Consider the following 22,410-nt stretch of genomic DNA (forward strand, 5'->3'; position numbering starts at 1 on the left):
GACTGATGTTGAAGCTGAAACTCCAATACTTTGGCCACCTGATGTGCAGAACTGACTCATTGAAAAGACCCTGATGCTGGGAAAGAGTGAAGGCAGGAAGAAAAGGGGATGACAGAGGATGAGATGGTTGGATTGCATCATGGACTTGATGCACATGAGTTTGTGCAAGCTTCGGGAGTTGGTGATGGATAGGGAGGCCTGGCGTGCTGCAGTCCATGGTGTCGCAGAGTCTGACATGACTGACTGAACTGAACTGAGCTGAAGTGACACTCCAGTTACTTATCCCAAAGAGATCTTTATTGCAAAACAAGTTGTCTGATCTTTGACAAGTATTTAATCTCTCCCATAATATGCTTCCCTAATACCATTAACTAGAAATTATCTTTTCTCAGTATTATTTTGTGGACTGAATTAAAATATAGAAGTTGGCTGACATAGTAACTGAAGCATAGTAGACTTAGAGAATACTAGTTCTCTTCCTTTTTATGAACTTAACTGTTAAAACATATAAGGATAGCACAACAATTATATCACCCACTTATTGAGTGTCATTGCTCACTATTAAGTACTAGGTGTTTTACAAATTTTCTTTTTATTTTGCAGCGACTCTTTGTGACTCCATGAACTGAAATCTGCCAAGCTACTCCATCCATGAGATTTCCCAGGCACAAGTATTGGAGTGGGTTCCCATTTCCTCTTCCAGGGAATATTCCTGACCCCAGGGGTGGAATCTGTATCTCCTGCATTGCAGGTGAATTCTTTACCACTGAACCAGCAGGGAAGCCTATGTTGGAGCATAGTTAATTAATAATGTTGTGTTAGTTTTTGGTGTATAGCAAAATGATTCAGTTATACATATACATGTATCTATTCTTTTCCAATTTAAGTTATTACAGAATATTGAGCAATGTTCCTGTCCTATGTAGTAGTTCCTTGTTGATTACCTATTTTAAATAAAGCATTGTGTACATGTCAATATCAAACTCCAATTTATCCCTTGCTTTTAGCTCTACTTTTGATTTTATCAAAGTGAAAGAGTCATTTTTACTCAATAATCAAGAAGATTGTATTTTTCTGAGTTATTTTTAAAAACTTTGATATATCTTGGTAATCTAGAAAACATCTAGTTATTTTCTTTGTGAGAGTCCTGATTGTTAACATTGTATTACATTAATAAAACATATATTGTTTTGTATCTAACATTTTTCACTCAACAATATATTTAGAAAGTTCATTTAAGTTGTGCATGTAACTGTAGTTTGTTTATTTTCAACTGTGAATAGATATCCCTGGGGGGAATATACCATAACTGGCCATGTGGAGAGTTTCCAGTTAGAAGCTATGATGAAGAGTGCTGCTGTGAATTTTCTTGTACCTGTCTTTTGGTGCAAATGTGTTTGCATTTCTGTCGGAGTAGAATTGTTGGACTATAAGATATGTGAGATTTCAGTTTTAATAAGTGCTACCAGTTTTGGGAAGTAGTTATATGCTTTACACTTCTACCAGCAATGAATTCCAATTATTACATGCCCATCAACATTTGTTATTTGTTTTTTTCATTTTATTCATTCTGGCAAGTGTGTAATGATACTGCGCTTGTGGTTTACATTTGCAATTCCCTGATGACAATGACACTGAGCCTTTTCACTCTGTTTATTGGCCATTTGTATATCCTCTTTTATGAAGTATTATTTTGGTATTTTTGTATCGAATGGACCATCTTCTTACTGATTTCTCTTTATTTTCTGGATATGAACCCTTTGTGAGTTTTAGGACTGTAAATATCTTCTTCATCTCCCTGGCTTATTTTTTCTATTCTCTTGATATCTTTTGAGGAATATACATTTTTAATTTAATATATTCCATTGTATTAATTCTTTCCTTCAAGGATAGTGCTTTTTACTTGCTGATTAAATCCTTCTTTCCCTTGTCTCTTATATTTTAGAACTTTGCTGTTTTGCCTTTCACATTTAGGTCTACAATCTACCTGAAGTAGATATTTGGAGGCAATTTAAGGTAGAGGATGTTTCGTCTTTATGTATATCCTACTATGTGAACTACTTATTAAAGAGATATCACTTTTTGCTTAGTTGTACAGTGCCACCTTTGTCTTCAATATAGAATCCACATCTGGGTGAGATTGATACAGATTCCTTAGTTATATAGATTCCTTACTTTTTCTCATAGATCTAACTGTTGGTCCTTGAGCCAATATTACATTGTCTTAGTTACTGATGCTTTATAACTGAGTCTGATATAATCTGATATTTGGGAGAGCAAATACTTATATGCTTTTCCATCAGATGATTCTTGGACAGTCTTGATTTTCTTAATCTTTTAATAGAAATTTTAGAATCAGCTTTTTAAGACTCACCAAAATTTTCCAAAAAAAAAAAAAACCCACAAAACTTTAGAAGTTTTTGGAGAGGGGATTGCATTAAATCATCAAAATCAATTTGGGGAGTACTGACATACTGAATATTAATTTTAGCATTCTATAAGTATAATATATCCTTTTATTGAATTCCATTTTCTTTGATTTTTCTGCTATATACTTTGTACATTTCTATGTAGAAGTCTCATAAAACTTTCTTTAGATTTACCCCTAGAAATCTGACAATTTGATACTATAGTAAGTATATCTTTCAAAGAATTCAACTTCCCTTTCTGTCAATTGCAATTGAACACGACTCAACAGTTTTTTTTACATTAATTTTTACCCAGAAATTTTTAAAAGCTATTATTGTAAAATAGCTTTTACAATAACAAAAAAGGCATTACTGTAAAATTTTTATATAATCACATCATCTGTGAATAATAAGAATTTGATTTCTTCCTTTTTTGTCTTTATACTTCTTATTTATTTTTCTCATAGAACATTATGATTTTGAGTAGAAATGGTGATGGTGGCCATATTATTCTTATTTCTGATCTCAAAGGAAAATTTTTCAAAATTTATTATCATAAAGTAAGATGTCTGCTGAAGGTTTTAAAGATACTCTTTATCAGATTAAGAAAGCTTCTTAATATTCAAAGTTCATTAGGAATTAAAAAAAATCATACATATGTTAAATCTTTTCAAATGTGTTTCTGTTAATATCGAGATTTTTTTCTCCATAATTCTATTAATGTGGTAAAGTATACTAGTTGATTTTCTACTGTTAAACCAGTTTTACTCTCCTGATACAATACAAATTGGTGATCCTGGTATGGCTTTGCTAATATAGTGTTTAAGAATTTTGCTTGTATATTCAGGAGTTAGTGAAAGTGAAAGTCACTCAGTCTTGTCTGAATCTGTGTGACCCCATGGACTATACAGTCCATGGAATTCTCTAGGCCAGAATGCTGAAATGAGTAGCCTTTCCCTTCTCCAGGAGATCTTCCTAACCCAGGGATCGAACCCAGGTCTCCCACATTGCAGGCAAATTCTTTACCAGCTCAGCTACCACGGTTAGATTTGTCTGTAATTCTTTTCCCCATATTGCCTTTATCAGGTTTTGTCATAAATATTATACTGGCATTATAAATAAAAATTGGAAGCTTTTCCATCTTTTCTCTGCATTTGTGTAAAAATGACATCATTCCTTCTGAATATTTGCTAAAATTCACAGGTAATTGTTCTTGCTCCAGGATTTTCTTTGGAGGAAGGTATTTATTTACAGAGTAGTTTTTGCTGTTACAGAGTATTGTTGCTGTTCAATCACTGTTGTGTCTGACTCTGCGACCCCATGAACTGCAGCATGCCAGGCTTCCCAGTTCTTCACTCTCTCCCAGAGTTTGCTATCTAACCATGTCATACTCTTCCCCCTTCTCCCTTTGCCTTCAATGTTTCCCAACATCAGGAATTTTTCCAATGAGTCGGCTCTTCCCATCAGGTGGCCTAAGTATTGGAGCTTCAGCTTCATCATCAGTCCTTCCAATGAATATTCAGGGTTGATTTTCTTTGGCATTGACTGGTTTGATTTCCTTGCAGTCCAAGGAACTCTCAAAAGTCCTCCAGCACAATTCCAAAACATCAATTCTTCCATGCTCAGCCTTCTTTATGGTCCAAATCTCACATCTGTACGTGACTACTGGAAAAATCATAGCTTTGACTACAGGGAACAGTGATAGTATTGCTTACATTTTCAATTCCTTCCTTCATCTTTGGTAACTATGTTTTTAGGTAAGTCAGCTATATTTGGAAACTTGTAAAAGTGTGTAATGTTAAGTTTCCAACCTCTGTTTCTTTAAGTTGTTTATGATTATAGCAACCATATGATTCATAATCCCACTGGAACACTTGAGAGTGAGAAGAGTACTACAAATTATTGAAATTCTTTATTTTTGATAGAATTTCTATATTTATTTACCTATATTGATTTCATTATTGTGGTGTACTTATAAAATGATTTCATTATTTTGGTGTAATTATAAAATGACTGAAAGTCTATTTTAAAATAAAAGTCTTTCTACAAAATATAAATAGCATTATCTATTTTCATTAATGCAAAAAAAATCTTTATATTCAATTCCTAAGCATTATAAAATGAACAAAATGTTTGTTCTTAGTAAATATTCATATCATTTAATTAGTTTCTTGGCTGTATTTATCACTGACATTATTGTATTACTGATATTTTTCTGAAGAATATAATTTTTACAATATTTTCTTATTATCCTTAATTTTTTCATATAATTGCCTGCAGTGTTTTCAAAATAGATTTTATCTTTCTAAATTTGAAACTGTTGACAATTTCAGTTGATATTTTTTGTAAAACAAAATATTTTAAATTAAGAACATACTCTTTCTACAGGTGTTGAGGTACCTCAAAGCTCATAGTAGTTTCCTGGAATAAATTTTATTATTTTTTCATAATGAAATACATAAATATTTCAGTCTAAATATTTTCACAAGTTCTGTCTTTTTTCTTCAATTCAGAGTACACGTCTTTGAAAAATATTTTTGCAAGGAAGAATTCATCAAACAAGTTGTCTATGGTTTTGACTCTTTTGAGCATTCACTAAATTCACATGCTGTAAAATTTCGGGCCTTTTCAATTTCATTCCACTCCAATTCAGAACATAAATTTACCCAATTAGAAGTAGAAACTCCATCAAAAGATTCTTATGACAAGTTAAAATTTACAAATTTCAATTGCAATATTTTAATGCTAAATCTTATACACTATTTGAGTTCCTAATAAATTATTTCTCCAAGTCTTCCTTCTTTTTAAAGGAATATATTTATATTTGTCTGAATGTTTGTCACTTAATTACAATTAGTAACTCTGAGAGTTGAAGTTTTATGCTATTCCATTTGGTGAATATTTTCATTAGAGGTTTCCAACTGATTCTGATAAAAATAAAACCAAATTTTGGAGTTTTATTTATCAAGAACTTAAAAAGCATTGTAGGCCATTGAGGTTAAATTATTATTAAGTTTACATATGTGTAAGCATATAAATATTCAGTGTTAATTTTATCTCAAAATTTTAAGTTTATTGTTGAAATTTGCATACATCCTGAGTACTGACAACTAGAGTTTTCATTTCAATTGGTAGAATATAGCAGCTTCTTTGGATGTAATTATGAATTTCCAGGTGGCACTAGTGGTAAAGAACCTACCTGACAAAGCAGAAGACATAAGAGACATGAGTTCGATCCCTGGGTTGGGAAGATCCCCTGGAGGAGGGCATGGCAACCCACTCCAGTATTCTTGTCTGGAGAATCCCGATGGACAAAGGAGCCTGGAGTGTTACAGTCCATTGTGTCACACAGAGCCAGACACAACTGAAGCAACGTAGCACACATGAACAGCAGCTTCTTGGGATGTAATTATGAATTATGTGTAGACCAAATCAAGGATTAACACGTTTGAAATTTAGTAAGGCTATTGCCTTATGTTGGCATCATGCTTCATCAAAATTTGTATATTTATCACAAAAGCAAATACTTTTGTCTTTAATATTGGCTTTTCAAATGAAAGTTACAACAGCATTCACAAAAATGTCCCATTTTGACTTTCAACAGAAGGAAAATCCAAGCATTTGCTTCTGTATAAATGAATTCCCAAGCACTTGATTCTGTGTAAGCAACAAAAGCATTATGAAATCAACTGATGTTCTATTTGAAGCATCTGATGGCACTAATATAAAGAGAGTGCTTACATATCTGGGTATTCATTGAAATAAGGGAGACAATATATTCATGGCTGTCATTTCATTTTCATATGTGCACAAGAAACTTTATCTTAACAAAATGAATGGAAGTAATTATAGCAGTCATTTGATCTAAATGAAAAGCGCTGCTTCACAAAATGAGTGAGTGAAAGTCACTCAGTCGTGTCTGACTCTTTGTGACTCAATCAATGGACTATAGAGTCCATGGAATTCTCCAGGCTGGAATACTGTAGTGGGTAGCCTTTCCCTTCTCCAGGGGATCTTCCCAACCCAGGGATCAAACCCAGGTTTCCCACATTACAGGCAGAGTCTTTATCAGCTGAGCCACAAGGTAAGCCCAAGAATACTGGAGTGCGTAGCCTATCTGTTCTCCAAGGGATCTTCTCCACCCAGAAATCAAACTGGGGTCTCCAGCATTGCAGGTGGATTCTTTACCAACTGAGCTATCAGGGAAGCACGAAGCATGTAAATATATCTACAACTGCTTTGGCTAGTTTTTGTATGCAAGAATAGCCTTCTTAAAATAACTATTAATTTAGAAGTATAAGTGTCTTCTGTCTTTGTGTGTGTGTGTGTCATCAGGAATAATGCCATGACTCCTATAAAGACTGGTAAATGTAAATTAACATTTTGTGTAAGTAACACGTTTATCAGCAATATTCTTGAGGAACTGAAATTTCATACTTAATCTTTACTAAATATTTTAAAGTTCAAAATTCAAAAGATTAGAAAATAAGAAAGCATTACCTAACAATAAAGGAAGCATACAGTTACAGATTTACTCCATTCAATAAATGAAAACCATTGTAGCAAGATAGTTTAGGTTTCTCTAGTCTATATACTTTATGGCAGGGCTACACAGATGTTTTCCCACATAAATTCCTCATTTAACCTGTAATTTCTCACTTGCCTCACAGACTCTACCACTGGTAGCCTGTCCATTTCATGCATCTCATAGGTCACACCTGAGTCATATTACAGCTCATTAGAACACCAAGAAGCTGATAGGGCAGTGGTGTTGAATAGTCCCCTACTTTCACCAGAGCCCAGAGTCAGCCCATAGGTGCCTTTCCTGAAAAGTGCACCTCACTTTATCAGCGAGTGACTGCCTTGTTTCCTGTGGAGGAAGGTGTTAGCTAGGCTCGTCAGGGTTAGCAAAAGGAGTGGCAGGTTGCCATTTATCATCATCAGGTTTATAGTCAGAACTTGGTTCACTGAACATATATTACACATACAACTAGATAAAGCAATGGCATTGAGTCAAAGTACAAAAAAGAAATTCTACTGAATTCATCAGAAATTATTTTACTGCAAGTATTAAAACTGATAATTTATTACAAAAGGAAAGCTCAGGTGAAAAAAAGAGTTAGGATACCAGTGAAAATGATGTAAACTGGAACATTCTACAAATAATACTCTGGCAATTCCCTTTCCTTCCTTCCTCCTTCTCTGCCACCCTCTCTCTCCTCTTTCTCATTTCTCTCTTTCTTTCTCTCCTTTTCCCTCCAACTCTTTGCTTTCTCTCTGAAAAATCCTACCCTTATAGCAAATTAGAGGGAATAATATGATGAACACCAATGTACTTTCTCACAGCTTCAACAGTTTTCAACACATGATCAATTTGTTTCCTCTTCAGTCCTCTCATTATTCACTTCCCCTGCATTACTTTAAAGCAAACCTCAGACACCCTTTCTTTGCATCTGATGATTGTTTTTCAGATATTTTCAGGACATTTAACAGTTGCTGCCTGTTTTCTATTTTTTATATTGCTTGTTTGTGTGTTCTCTCCTATTTTCTTGATAGTCTCGTCCAGCATTTATTGATTTTGTTAGGCTTTTCAAAGAAATGTCTCTTTTTTTTTCATTTTCTTTTTTAATATTTTTTAATATAAATTTATTTATTTTAATTGGAGGTTAATTACAACATTGTATTGGTTTTGCCATACATCAACATGAATCTGCCACAGGTATACATGTATCTCTTTAGTGGCCTTCTCTACATTTTGTTTGTGGTTTCATTAATTTCTCTTATCTTTATTATTTTCTTTCTTCTACTTTCTTTTTGTTCAGTTGGATATTCTAATTTTTTCAGACGTATGCCAGCTCATACATCAACCTTTCTTCTTTTCTAATAAATGTACCCAATCTTGTACACTTCTAAGTAGAGTATTTTGGTGGCGTTTCACAAATTTGAAATGCAATTTTATTTTCAGTTGGGTCAAAAAATTTCCAAAAAAAAATTTTTTTTTCCAAATTTTTATTGTAATTTTTAATTCAAAGTTTGAATTGTATTTTCATTTTCAGTTGGATCAAAACATTTTTTAATAGTCACCGGGATTTCTTTTGACCCATAGGGTATTTAGTAGTACATTTCTTAATTTCCAATCGTAAGAGGATTTTCCAGTTATCTTTTTATTATTGGTTCCTAGCATAACTGTAGTAAGGAATATAGTGAAGAATTATATGCTGTATGGCTTCTGTTCATTCTTTTAATTTAAAAAATCCCACTTGAAAGTTTAATTAATTTGCATTAATTCACTTAAATTCAAGGAAATTGCTTTTACATTCAGTTTTAAATTTGTCATCTCATTCAAAGAGAAGTATTTGTTCTGTCTATTCTGAGTTCCTTGTTTCTCTCTTCTTGATTTTATAAGGGTTGAATATTTTCTTCTCTTGCCTTAGAAGTTATATACACTCTTCATTATTGGTTATTCCATTTGAGACACTGATGAAAAGCTGTGGAGCACAGTTTTCTCAGGTTCCAGGAAAACCCACTCTTTTAACTTAATCCATTATTGGTGGTTAAGCATCTCAGAGAAAATGAAGAAATAAACAGCAAGTGGTGCTTCTTAAACACTTTAGCAAGAATAAAACAAGGCAAGGTCATCACAGTGTCCAATATTAAGTTTTGTCAACTTTCTCATTGGAATTCAGACACGTCTGATCATGGTTAGCAGATACATGCCTATATTATGGGGATGGGAACATTTCCATGAAGATGTTGACAACTAGTTAAGTTGTACTCAGCACATGATTGTATACATTGTATAGGCTTCAAAAATATAGACTCATGAAGGATCTGGAGCTGATAATAAAACTGATGAATGTCACATTATAACTTTCATTATGGTTCTCTAATGCATCCATAACATCTGGAAACAGGAGAAAGGCAGATTTGGGGGCTCTATTTACAACATTCGGATTTACTAGATCAGGCTTGTGAATGGGCTCAGGTAGGTTTTCCTGAGGAGTTAGAGAAATAATGGAATAGAGTCCCCAGAGACTCACTATTGCAATGCCAATGGGCTTAGTGCAATATAATGGTGCAATATAATGGCTAATGTTGTCAGCATCAACCAGCTAGTGACCACTATAGGAAGTGGACTTTATTCACAAAAAAGCTAGTATCCAGAACAAAGTACCAGACCTCTCAAAGCCAGAGTTAAAAAATCGAGTTAATTCAGCTGAAATTCAAATTAAGACACTGTCTCCATGAAAAATTCAATGAAATGAAAAATTTTACCTGTGTTGAATATAATCTGTAAAAAGTATGCCTTCTTGTTACGCTATTTAAGCTAATGTGACTTATTTAAGGTGGTGGCATATTGCTTTCACCATCAATTAAAAATATTTCCCCATCATGTTAAAACTCCATTAAGCATACTATGTGACATACTAAGTGATATTAATACCGCATATACAATTTCTCATTGATCTTCACCACTGTAGGCATTATAAAGAAACTGAGGCAGACAGAGATGAACTCAACCACGATTACAGAGCTGGTGAGTAGCAGAGCCAATGTTTGATGTGTTTATTCCAAAAGCGATGTTTGTTCCAACCTGCAACACTGCCTTCCTTAATCCTGAGAATTTATTAATATGAACATGCTAGGAAGGAAATGTTGTGGTATGGAATTTCTTTATAGGCTAAATTGGCTAAATTCATCTCTAATTTTTCTCCAGCAGCATTTTCATTCAGAGCTGGACCATGGCTGTTACAAAAGATACCTAGCTTTGGGATAGATAGGATTTCATTATAAAAGCACTGGGGAGATTTGAGAGAAATTTGAACTAGGTTTCTGAATGATATGCACATTTCTTCAAAACTGGAGGATACTTACATCAAGCATAGATCTTGTCTATAACTATGAATTTATTTTAAGATGACAAAGAAAGCTGTGAGTCTCAAAAATACAATGTTATATAAAGACAAAAGAAGCACTATTATTTAGGGTAAAATAAATAAATTAAACAATGCCCTAGAGTCAACAGGGGAGAAATTACTGAGACAAAGAAAAAAGGAAAAAGGAAAGAAAAGATGGAGAAAAAGTCAGAGAAGCAAAAAAGAAAAGAACAAAGGGATCTAATCTAGCATATGGGATTCATCTAATGTATGGAAGAAAGAGTCCAGAGGTTGAAATATTGAGTCTTTTTGTTGAAAGTTAGCAGCATTTAGATATTACTTATAAGATATAAGGAAAGGTTTTCTTTTTACTTTTCTGTTTTGAAAATATGTCCCTATGAAATTGTCACTGTATAAGTATTAGATTTTGTTTTATGTATTCTCTTAACATAATGTGTGTTAAGTCGCTTCAGCCATGTCCAACTCTTGGCAACCCTATGGACTATCACTTGCCAGGCTCTTCTGTCCACAAGATTCTCCAGGCAAGAACACTTGAGAGGGTTGCCATTTCCTCCTCCAAGGGATCTTCCTGACCCTGGGATCGAACCTGCATCTCTTATATCGCCTGCATTGGCAGGCGGGTTGTTCACCAGTAGTGCCACCTGGGAAGCCCTCTGAAACCACAGAGATGTCTACAAAAGCGGGCTCCTGCTCAGGACACTCTTGGCTGCAGAAGCAGACACACACCAGGGCACACCAGCTATGCATACGGCTCCAAGGCCACACATGTGCGGGCGTGCAATCCCTAATAATACTTTTCAATTCTTAGCAGATTTACAATGTTTATACCTAATATTTTGTAGATATAACTAGACCTTGACTTCACACATTGCAGAATAACTAGAGTTTTTCTTCCTTATATCAAGAATTAAATTAAAAAGAAACAAATAAAAAAGATTTAAAAATGTAAGAGAAGCCTAAGTGTTCAATGGGGTCACAAAATACTGTGCTTGTTTGAAAAACGAGTTGACTTTTTTTTTAACTTTGTGTAGCCTTATCTATGCATTCATTAAAGTGACAGTTCAAAGTCTCCATGTTCTTGGAGCCTTCCTTTTCTGCAGAGATATGTCTTGATGACGCAATAGCAATATAATAAATCAGCTAGGGAATTCAATCTGGTGTTGCTAAAAATCACAGTGGCAGGTACTTCAAGTTAGGCAGATGGCCTGTTTCCAGAAGTTATTCAATAAAGGAAATGAAGAGACTGTGCAAAAACCAGAGACGCTATAATTCTCCAGCTTCTCAGAGGCTACAGGTCAAGCTAACACACTCAGAGCCTCGCCTTGTCTCACCTTTGCTCAACTGTTCAAGAAACACCACTTGCAGTTTATTTCTTCATTTACTCTGAGCTACTTGCCCCACTGGAGCTGAAATAAGTTAAAACTGTTGGGTTTCTCTTGGAGACCTCAGAAAACAGTGCTCCACAGCTTTTCATCAGTGTCTCAAATGGTGAAGATCTCTCAGGGAGAAACATGTCATCAAAAATTGCAAGTTCTCAGTCACACCTTTCAATGAAAAAAAAAAAAAAAAGTTCCCCATTCTATCCCACCTTAGTTTCGGCCTAGTTAACAGGGAACTCTTTAAATAAAATAAACAAGTTCGTGAACCTCTCCAGGGTCCCTCTTACCCTTGTCAGGTCTGTGTTGCCCGCTTTTGGCTCTAAGATCTGGCTTTTCTTCCCAACTCCTGGTGGTCTTGGCAAAACCCCGAGCAGGTTCCCAGGCCGCACACCCACGGAGGAGATTGTGGGGTTTGGTGGTTACAGGAACTGGCCAGAGAATCTTGCATTTCAGTCTCTGCTGAGCAACTCAACTTTCTGACCTTGCAGATGAGTCACTTGGATAGTATTGACTGAAAGGGAGAATTTGGGGGCAAATATAGGAACCTTCTCTGAAATCCAGATGCTGTTTGTGAGCTGTGTTTTCCCAGATCAAATAAACAAGTACCAAAAAGCAGTCATCCAGGCCCCATGGAAAAAATATGTGCCCCAGATGCTTTCATGGCTAGTGGGTGGCTAAATTAGGTTCTTGTTTTGTCTAAAGGCATTTGAGTATGTAAAAAAAATTACATAGCAAATATCTGGTGTCCTGACTCTCTCAAATTATGAAAACTACTGGTCTTATAATATGTTAGTGGCAAAGAATAAACATAAATTAAAATCCAATTTACCAACAAAACACTTTGCTTGCATATTGTAGAAAAGCAAAAAAGCATCAAGTCAAAACATTTCAATGTCCTAGACCATTACTCACAGTTATGCTATTTTGGAGTCCCATGGCAATCTCTATTGACTGTTGAAATAAAAACCTGAAGACCCCAGGTTTTTCACCTAAAAAAAAAAACTATACATCATTTTAGATTTCTTGTATAACATTCAATCTTGAAGAGAAAAAAGAAATCCAACCAATTCCAGTTTCTGTCAAGGTAACAGACATTTCAACTCTTTATCTAAGAATACTTTCTTTTAGAACATTTGTTGGGTTTGGGCGTTTACTTCCCTCCAACTGTGAAGGTTCAGAATAGATGCACTGGAAATCCCCAAAGAAAGCCAGACTCAGTCATCCCAACCTTTGTTAATCCTGTCACTGCCCTTTTCAACCTCTTAACCAGCTCCCTGGGGGATGCAGTGATTATCTCTACCCTATAGTTTTGCTTTCCTCCTCATCCTTCTTCTCCAGCTGTTTATTGTCCATGGATGCTCACTGGTTGAAAAAAATTTTTCTGTCCGTTGCCTACTAGATAAGGTGTTCTCTGCTTTTCCTTCATCTCTCTGGGGTCTTCTTTGAAAGCATCAGCCAATCAGTGTGCTATCATTTCAGCAATTATATTAATGGCAGAACACGGATGTAGCAGTAAAATAAAATGATTAAGCAATAGATAGATGGAATGATAATCTTGTGTTCACCAGTAAACTTAGAGAGTTAACTTTTTCTTTTCTAGTACCTATTTCCTTTATTGGTAAAATGATGGAGTTGGAAAGATGGTCAAAGACTTTTCTGAGCCCACTGTATTAGTAAGTGTTCTCCAAAGAAACAGAACCAGTGAGATATGTACTTAAATATATATATATATATATATATATATATATATATAAATAAATGAGTGTGTACATATACCTACATTGAAGAGGGCAATATACTTTACTGAGTCCGCCAATTCAAATGCTAATCTTATACTGAAACACCCAGAAATAATGTTTAATCAAGGCACCAGTGAAGTTGATGCATAAAACCTTAAAGACGAAGAGTGCAGTGACTAGCCATTGGAAGTTGATGACCAACTGAGATGATCATTGAAGCTGATCCTCTTACAACTACATGAGAAATTGTCCAAGAGCTCAACCCCCACCATTCTACAATTCTTCAGCATTTGAAGCAGATGCTTCAAATTTGGAAATTTGAAAAAATTGGAAAATTTGGAAAATTGGAAAGGTGAAAAAACTCGATAAGTGGGTGCTTCATGAGTCAACTGCAAATCCAAAAATTGTCATTTTGAAGTGTCATGTTCTCTTATTTTATGTAAATTCTATGAAACAGCGACCAACCATTTCTCAATCAGACTGTGATGTGTGATGAAAAGTGCAAGATTTACCAGTTCAGTGGTTGGACTGAGAAGAAGCTCCAAAGCTCTTCCCAGAGCCAAACTTGCACCAAGTAAAACGGTCATGGTCACTGTTTAGTGGTCTGCTGCTGATCTGATTTACTACAGATTTCTGAATTCTGGCAAAACCATTACATCTCAGAAATATGCTCAGCAATTTGATGGGGTGCACTGCAAACTGCAATGCCTGCAGTGAGCATTGGTCAAAGAAAGGCCCCAATTCTTCTCCATGACAATGTCCAACTACCTGCTGTACAACCAATCTTTCAAAAGTCGAATGAATTGGGCTACAAAGTTTTGCCTCATCTGTCATACTCACCTGACCTCTCACCTACTGAATACCACTTCTTCAAGCACCTCAACAACTTTTTGCAAGGAAAGTGCCTCCACAACCAGCAGGTCAAAGGAAATGCTTTCTAAGAGTTTGTTGAATCCTGAAGCACAGATTTTTATGCTACTGGGATAAATAAACTTATTTCTCATTGGCAAACATGTTTGAGCCTAGTTACAATGATTTAAAATTCAGGGTCCAAAACTGTAATTACTTTTGCACCAACCTAATAAAGACAGGAAAATTGCTCCAGAAACAATGAACAACACAAATAACCAAATCCCCATGTGTCAGAAATATAATGAAATTAACTTACATAAACTCTTCAGAATAAAGCATGTTTTTCAAAAAATCAAGTGTAAAAATATAATCATGTTTATTTTAATCCTCATTCTTGCAATCTTTTGCTCTTCTATAGAATGAGTAATTCTACAGACAGGGACTTAGTCTCCACACCCACGTGTGTACTTTTACATGCATGTGCACCAGTATTCAAAGACACATAACTGCTTATTACTCCTATTTTCATCAGCAGAAAAATAGCACTTCTACCCTCCCTGTCTGATACGCACTTCCTCACTACTGCCATTGAACTCTCTAGCATATTAGCATTGTACCACAGGACAAGTATGCACAGATCAATTTATTCTGTGACTTCTGTAAACTTCTGTGAAACTTTGTTCAGAGATCTTTTATGTTGAAATGGTATCAAAATACTTTATACATTTTCTTGGAATTATAAGATATTAAGAACAAGGGCTAAATGTTGGATGAATCTTAGAAAAATCCTTTTGTCTTTCTAAAATTGTCTGAAATTTCATGGATCTAGACAGCAGTGGTTCCCTATGTCCTACTGTATAATCAATTCATGAAAAGCTCATTTTACATTTTTATTTAATTATTATTTCATTCTAACCACTGATTTTAAAAAAATTCATGTAAAATTCACAGTATGTCCCAAATAGTGGGTGTGTGCTCGGTCACTGACATATCCAACTCTTTTGCAACCCCATGGACTATAGCCCACCATGCTCTTCTATCAGATTCTCCAGGCAAGAATACAGGAGTGGGTTGCCATTTCCTTCTCTAGTTCCAACTAGTACTACCACTTAATGACAGACTCATTTAATTAATTGCAGCTTTCCAGGGAAACCAAACGTAAAACTTTGGTAACCTCCCAATTTTTTGTGTGAGTGACACTCATATTTTTATATGCCCATTATTTATTACAGAAGCCTGCCAACAGTAGATTTTCATATAACAAGGCCAAAGAGCAAGCATAGAGAAAACAGAGGTCAACTGGAGAAGTGACTGTGAAGAGAGAACCCAAGAGAGACTGATAAGAGCTTTGCCTGGCCAAAAATATATTTAAGGTAGGAGGAAAGGAATCAAGACATCTTAAAAGGGGCATTGAGGTGATGTAATCAAGGGCAGAGCCATAATTATATTACCTTTGATTTAGGGGTAATCGGTGGAAAATTATCTTTGTGGTTACACAAAGGATTACCAATGTTATCTGTGCCTTTTCAATTTGAAGCATCGGAGTTATTTTCTGTCTCTAAGATTAAAACAGTTCTGGGTCCTGGGAACTGGGTTCGATGCTTCTCTTCTTTATTTTATCATTGAGCCTGTCCATGTTTGCTACTCTGCCTCCTGTGATGGAACTTGATGCTAAGATCATCCAGCCGGGTGCTTGGTACCGGGAAGGGGAGTAGATGATGCCTCAACAAGTGAATAAGATGGATAAATGGTGGAAGATTAATGACTTTACGGCTCCTTCACATTTAAAGAAGGAATCTGGTCTTGCCTCCAACCAGCTTTTTTTAGCATTTATATTTATTTATTTTAATTGGAAGCTAATTACTTTACAATATTGTATTGGTTTTGCCATACATCAACATGAATCCGCCACGGGTATACATGTGCTCCCCATCCTGAACCCCCCTCCCAACTCCCTCTCCGTACCATCCCAACCAGCTTTTCAATTACAGATCCCAACTTCCTTGAAGAAGGGAATAGATAACCTAAGGGTCAACCAGTCCTATGTATTTATCTTTCATTTTTCAAATATTTTTGATAAATCACTTTTGCACAGCTCTGAGAATATATAAATTCAGTTCAGTTCAGTTGCTCAGTCGTGTCTGACTCTTGTGACCCCATGAATCACAGCACTCCAGGCCTTCCTGTCCATCACCAACTGCTGGAGTTCACTCAGACTCACATCCATTGAGTCAGTGAAGACATCCAGCCATCTCATCCTCTGTCGTCCCCTTCTTCTCCTGCCCCCAATCCCTCCCAGCATCAGGGTCTTTTCCAATGAGTCAACACTTTGCATGAGGTGGCCAAAGTATTGGAGTTTCAGCTTTAGCATCATTCCTTCCAAAGAAATCCCAGGGCTCATCTCCTTCAGAATGGACTGGTTGGATCTCCTTGCAGTTCAAGGGACTCTCAAGAGTCTTCTCCAACACCACACTTCAAAAGCATCAATTCTTCAGTGCTCAGCTTTCTTCACAGCCCAACTCTCACATCCATACATGACCACTGGAAAAACCATAGCCTTGACTAGATGGACATTTTTGGCAAAGTAATGTCTCTGCTTTTGAATATGCTGTCTAGGTTGGTCATAACTCCTTCCAAGGAGTAAGCATCTTTTAATTTCATGGCTGCAATCACCATCTGCAGTGATTTTGGAGCCCCCCAAAATAAAGTCTGCCACTGTTTCCACTGTTTCCCCATCTATTTGCCATGAAGTGATAGGACTGGATGCCATGATCCTAGTTTTCTGAATGTTGAGCTTTAACCCAACTTTTTCACTCTCCTCTTTCACTTTCATCAAGAGGCTTTTGAGTTCCTTGTAAGGGTGGTGTCATCTGCATATCTGAGGTTATTGATATTTCTCCATGCAATCTTGATTCCAGCTTGGCTTCCTCCGGCCCAGCATTTCTCATGATGTACTCTGCATAGAAGTTAAATAAGCAGGGTGACAATATGCAGCCTTGATGTACTCCTTTTCCTATTTGGAACCAGTCCGTTGTTCCATGTACAGTTCTAACTGCTGCTTCCTGACCTGCATATAGTTTTCTCAAGAGGCAGGTCAGGTGGTCTGGTATTCCCATCTCTTGAAGAATTTTCCACAGTTTATTGTGATCCACACAGTCAAAGGCTTTGGCATAGTCAATAAAGCAGAAATAGATGTTTTTCTGGAACTCCCTTGCTTTTTCGATGATCCAGCGGATGTTGGCAATTAATACTAAACTTGAGTTTATATGCTTATTTAGAGATGATGAAGTTTAATAAAAAAGCAGGTATAGAAGATTATTCTTAGAGTGATTATTTGGGTGGCATGAAATTTAATACAAAAGCTAATGTAGAAAATTTCCTTCTACATTTGAAGTTTTAATGAAGATAATTATTTATCCTTCTAAATCGTTAAAAAGTCTTTTCTTTCACTTCCCGTAGCTCTTATTATCTGTGATGGGACAGGATGGAAAAGCCACGTGCAGTCGAAATATTAGTCATCTTCTAGGACTGAAAATAAGTCCGCTTCCCTGGCAGCATTAGACTTTGTGTCTGCAATTTAGGCTCTGGTTCTGTGGGAGACACAGGCAGTGCATCCAGGCTAAGAGCTCATCTTCTGGGATGCAGGATTCTAAGACTTTGTAAGACTGATGTCCCAGTAGCAAAAACCTGTGCTTTAAAGTCAGAGGGACCTGGCTTGGAACACTTGGCTAGAACTTACTAGAATTCATTAGGCTACTTGCTTTAGGGAAGTTATACTACATCTGTAAAATGAAAATAGTATTGTACTTCATAAAATGGTCACAAGAATTACAAGAAAAACAAATCAACAAATGTCCTAGTTCTCAATACATGGTTGTGTAGCCCACCCTCCCTTCAAACACACCCTTGGGCTAGCACACAGGCTATTAAGATGGGTGTATGGCAGTTTCATAGGCAACTCATGAGTTTCTTGTGTCCTAGGTCACCAGAAAGCACCCCAATCAGGAAAATGGACTTTAGCAAATCATAGGTAGGCTTCCCCAGAGTAGCGCTAGAAGAAAAAAAAAGTCTCAGACAAAGGGACCTTGGTTGGAAATATCCATTTCTAGGCATTTGTAATGCCAGCCCTGACTGGCAAGACTCCCTTTTCCACGAGGGAAATTCCCACCACCATGGCTTAGGGAGAAAGTCCAGACGTCACCCTCTTTCCAAAAAACAAGAATCTCTCAGTTTGTGTTTACGAGAAGATAGTCAGTCTCACTCCAGCTGGAAGTGAAAAGAATGTCACCCTCCTCTCAGCAGAGCAAAGCCCCCACAGCATTTGCTAAATGTGTGGGGGGCTGCTTCTGCTTGGGGTGCCTGCATGTTTGTGTGTGTGCGAGGGGGGCACACCAGGAAGGGGACGGGTTAGAATAAGGTCCTCTGAGCTGGGATTCGCCTCTCGCACTAGTACACTGTGTGTGTTGTGCAGAAAGGGTTGGAAGTCAAGCCAGAAATTATCCCTCTTGAGATGGAGCAAGGCAGTTCCTACTGGCTCGGTCAGGGGGTGGCTCCCTTCTTCTGTCCTGGAGGAGCTGCTGTTGACAGATGGTTGGGGTCCTTTCAGTTTAGACCTCCGTGTTGAGAACGCGTGGGGAAGCCCAGGGAGGAGAAAATAAAGCTATTTGACTGTGAGAAGGGGCACTCTGTCTTGAGGCGTGGGGTACTGGCTCCTGCCTGGAGTCTTCACCAGGAGTCCAGGACCATCCTGGGGGCTTGGAGGGGCGCCATAGGTGCGAGTTCAGAATCTGACCAGATTAGGCAAAGTGACCTCTTGTGTGTGGTCCCAATGTGTTCATTTCAATCAATTCCTTGTGCTTTTATCCCAATAGGAATATGACTGAGCAACCCAATTATCAAGAGTGGAGCTGAGAAGACAGAATCAGGCCTGTCCTGATGTGAGTGTTGGGAGCTTCCATTTCCAACTCTAGGGAAAGTAGACCAAGGATGATGTCATGGAAAGGGTAAGCCAAAGTGAAAACTTATGGACTCTCTGGGAGCAAGTATTTTGGTTCTAACATGGGATTCTGCAGTAAATAATGCAGACTCCCTCTTCTACACTCAGCCCTTCCTACTGCCTTCCAGCAGTTATGGGGCTGGAGGGCCACTGGTATTCCCATCCTCCTCTCTTCTCAGACCAGCTTGGCCAAACTGAACCTGAAAAGCAGATTAACTTTTTGATGCCCTCTGTGTGTGTGTGTGTTTGTGTGTTCAGTCACTCAGTCTTGTATGCTTCTTTGCGACCCCATAGACTGTAGCTCGGAGAAGGCAATGGCACCCCACTCCAGTGTTCTTGCCTGGGAAATCCCAGGGATGGGGGAGCCTGGTGGGCTGCCGTCTATGGGGTTGCTCAGAGTCGAACACGACTGAAGTGACTTAACAGCAGCAGCAGACTGTAGCTCCTCTTCCCGTGGAATTTTCCAGGCAAGAATACCGGATTGGGTTGCCATTTCTTCCTTCAGGGGATCTTCCTGACCCAAGGATTGAACCCTCATCTCTGGCTTCTCCTGCATTGGCAGGCAGATTCTTTACCACTGAGAAACCAGGGGAGTTCCATTAGTAATCATATATTCTACTAATCTTGAAAATGATGAGAATATTATTGGGGAAAAAGAGGAGGTGAAAATGTAGTGTACAGACAACAATGGCAACACCCTTCATATGAGCCAGCCTCTCACTTCTCCTTTCTATGTTACTGTAGCTCAGGTTTGGCTGGCCTCCTTGGCTTGGCTAGCTCCAGCCACTTCATATCCCGCTTCTCCTGTTGGCTGAGCTCCGATTCTCCTCTTGGCTCCTGGAGCTCAATTCCTGGCTGGCTACACTAATCCCACATAATATTTTATGCAAATTTATACAACCCCCCCTCCCCCATTACAAAGATTAGCAAAGAGACACTGTTTCTTTTTCTTGATAAAATCAATCATTTATAACTTGGCTGTAAGAAGCCAGTCCAACTTGTGGGTGCTCAGTTTTTGCTCATAAGAAACTTTCTTAGCCCCACTCCAGAAGAGAGAGATTTCCCATTCCTCTGCCCTGCCCCCCTAAAAGTGCTGTCTACTGTGGAAATTCCCACCAGTCTCATTTAGAACCACACTCACAAGTTGCCTGGGAATTTCTCCCAGAAAGCGCCTATTTGCTCCGCCCCTTGGGGCTTGATTTCCCACAGACCCCTGGGTGGTTTAGATTGCTGTCTGTATCAACAACATGATAAACTTACTGTGGCTGCCCAAAGCTTCTCCAAAGAGTTGTGGGAATCATTGGTGAATTACTTCTTTGATTTTTCTTAAACGAAATTTTGCTTTCACTTGTGTTAAACAACTGTTCCCACAGCAGTTTCTTCAGTGGCAATTTACATTAAGGAAGATAACATGCTCTCTGCTTCTAACAGAAATCAACGAAGGCATCAGACTCTTAATTCGCAACTAGGACAATGAAAGTTCAGCCCAAAAGCAACTGTATCAGCTCCTGATGCCTCATTAATAAAGAAGGTAGTTGACTTTTCACCACCAAAGAGTAAATCTAAGGACTAGACTATATGTTTTAGCACATGCATACAGCCTCCATACACAGACTTTTGCAGGAAAGCAGAATAGAATTTCTGTACCCCTGTTTTCTTTAGGCAAAGACAAATAGCAGGTTGTAGCATCTAGCACCTCAAACTTTTCAACAAGTTAGGAGGAATGGAAAAAGAATCTGATGATCCTGTCAATTTTCTCAAGCAGCGTGGGTGGTGGTGCCAGTGGTGATGATGGTGGATGGTGTGTGTATGGGTGTTTCCATTTCTGGTGCTGATAAAGGGTTAGTTGTCTGTGCTTATAGCTTCAGCTTTGAGAATATAATTTCTGTTTCCCTCTAAGTAACTAACTCTCCTTTTTTTTTTAGAACCAGGAATCATGACAAATATACACTCAGGACCTGTATCAACTGACAGTAAATTAGAATGAGCATTGATGAGCACCACCTCCAGTTGAATGACAGAATCCCCATGTATCATTTTGACATAAAATATCTAAATATCTAAAGCTCAGAGATGTGGTCAGATTTGCCCCAGTACATAGAAATATATAGTGACAGACACAGAGTAAGGTGTGTTTCAAGTTCCTAATCTGGTATTTTGTTCTTTACTTCATTTACTGTTATTCGTTGTCCAAAATGTTTCAGGCAGCATTCTGAATGCTCAAGTTATACGTTATAATATTTTCTGGGAAAATTCTACGTAATGTTGTTCAAAATATATTCATGTTATTTACTAAATAGAAAGAGAGTATATATATCTAAATGGGCATCTGCCAAACAATATTAGACAGTGACTACTTTGCACAAGACAAAGTGAGTGCATCCACACACACACACACACACAAATCCAGGAATCAGAACTCAAGACAGCATCTAAAAATAGGGTCCACGTGACCAGATTCTACAAATAGTAGGCAGAGAAAAGGCAGACTCTTCAATTCCTCTTAAAATTGACTTGAGATTATGTCTTTCATTGTTTTAAGTGAGCTTTTTATTTTAAAATATGTTTAAATTTGCAGAAAAGTAGCAAATACAGTGCACAGTTCTCATACACCCAGCATCTGGTGCACCCTTTTGTTAAGGTCTTACATTAGTGTGATAAACTTGTCACAATATTGATACATTATTAACTAATGATATATTAGTTAATACTGATACATTATTAACTAAGTGAATTTTAACTAAAGTCCATGCTTTATTCAGATTTCTGTTTTATTTATCTATTTTTCTTTTTCTATCCCAGATTCAGGATACCACATTATATTTACTGGTCATATATATTACATGTACTCCTTAGGTTCCTCTATACTGTGACTTTCTCAGACTGTCCTTATTTTTCATGACCTGGAAAATTCTGAAGTGGGCTGGTCAAGTGTTTGGTAGAATATCCTGTCATTTAGAGCATCTGATGTTTTTCTTATGATTGAACTGGGGTTACAGGTTTTGGAGAGGAAGATGACAAAGTATTAAGTGCCATTCTCACTCCATCTGTCAAGGGTACATACCATCGACAAGACTTATCACTACTGATGTGGTGAGCTTCATCTCTGGTCTGAGGGAGTGTTTGTCTGCTTTCTCC

General features: G+C 37.2%; 1 long non-coding RNA gene across 1 annotated transcript in view; it reads left to right on the forward strand.

The window, feature by feature from the left end:
* LOC109558798 (uncharacterized) overlaps positions 1-21,381 on the forward strand; it is a 36,418-nt gene extending 15,037 nt beyond the window's left edge. The window contains exons 3-7 of the long non-coding RNA XR_002180654.2: positions 604-751; positions 9,890-9,945; positions 15,509-15,649; positions 19,148-19,279; positions 21,198-21,381. This is a non-coding gene — a long non-coding RNA (uncharacterized lncRNA). The remainder of the gene's footprint in view (positions 1-603; positions 752-9,889; positions 9,946-15,508; positions 15,650-19,147; positions 19,280-21,197) is intronic.
* Positions 21,382-22,410: the final 1,029 nt, after the last annotated feature.

The sequence above is a fragment of the Bos indicus genome, chromosome 5 (genome assembly GCF_029378745.1).
Source record: "Bos indicus isolate NIAB-ARS_2022 breed Sahiwal x Tharparkar chromosome 5, NIAB-ARS_B.indTharparkar_mat_pri_1.0, whole genome shotgun sequence".
Lineage (NCBI taxonomy): Eukaryota > Metazoa > Chordata > Mammalia > Artiodactyla > Bovidae > Bos > Bos indicus.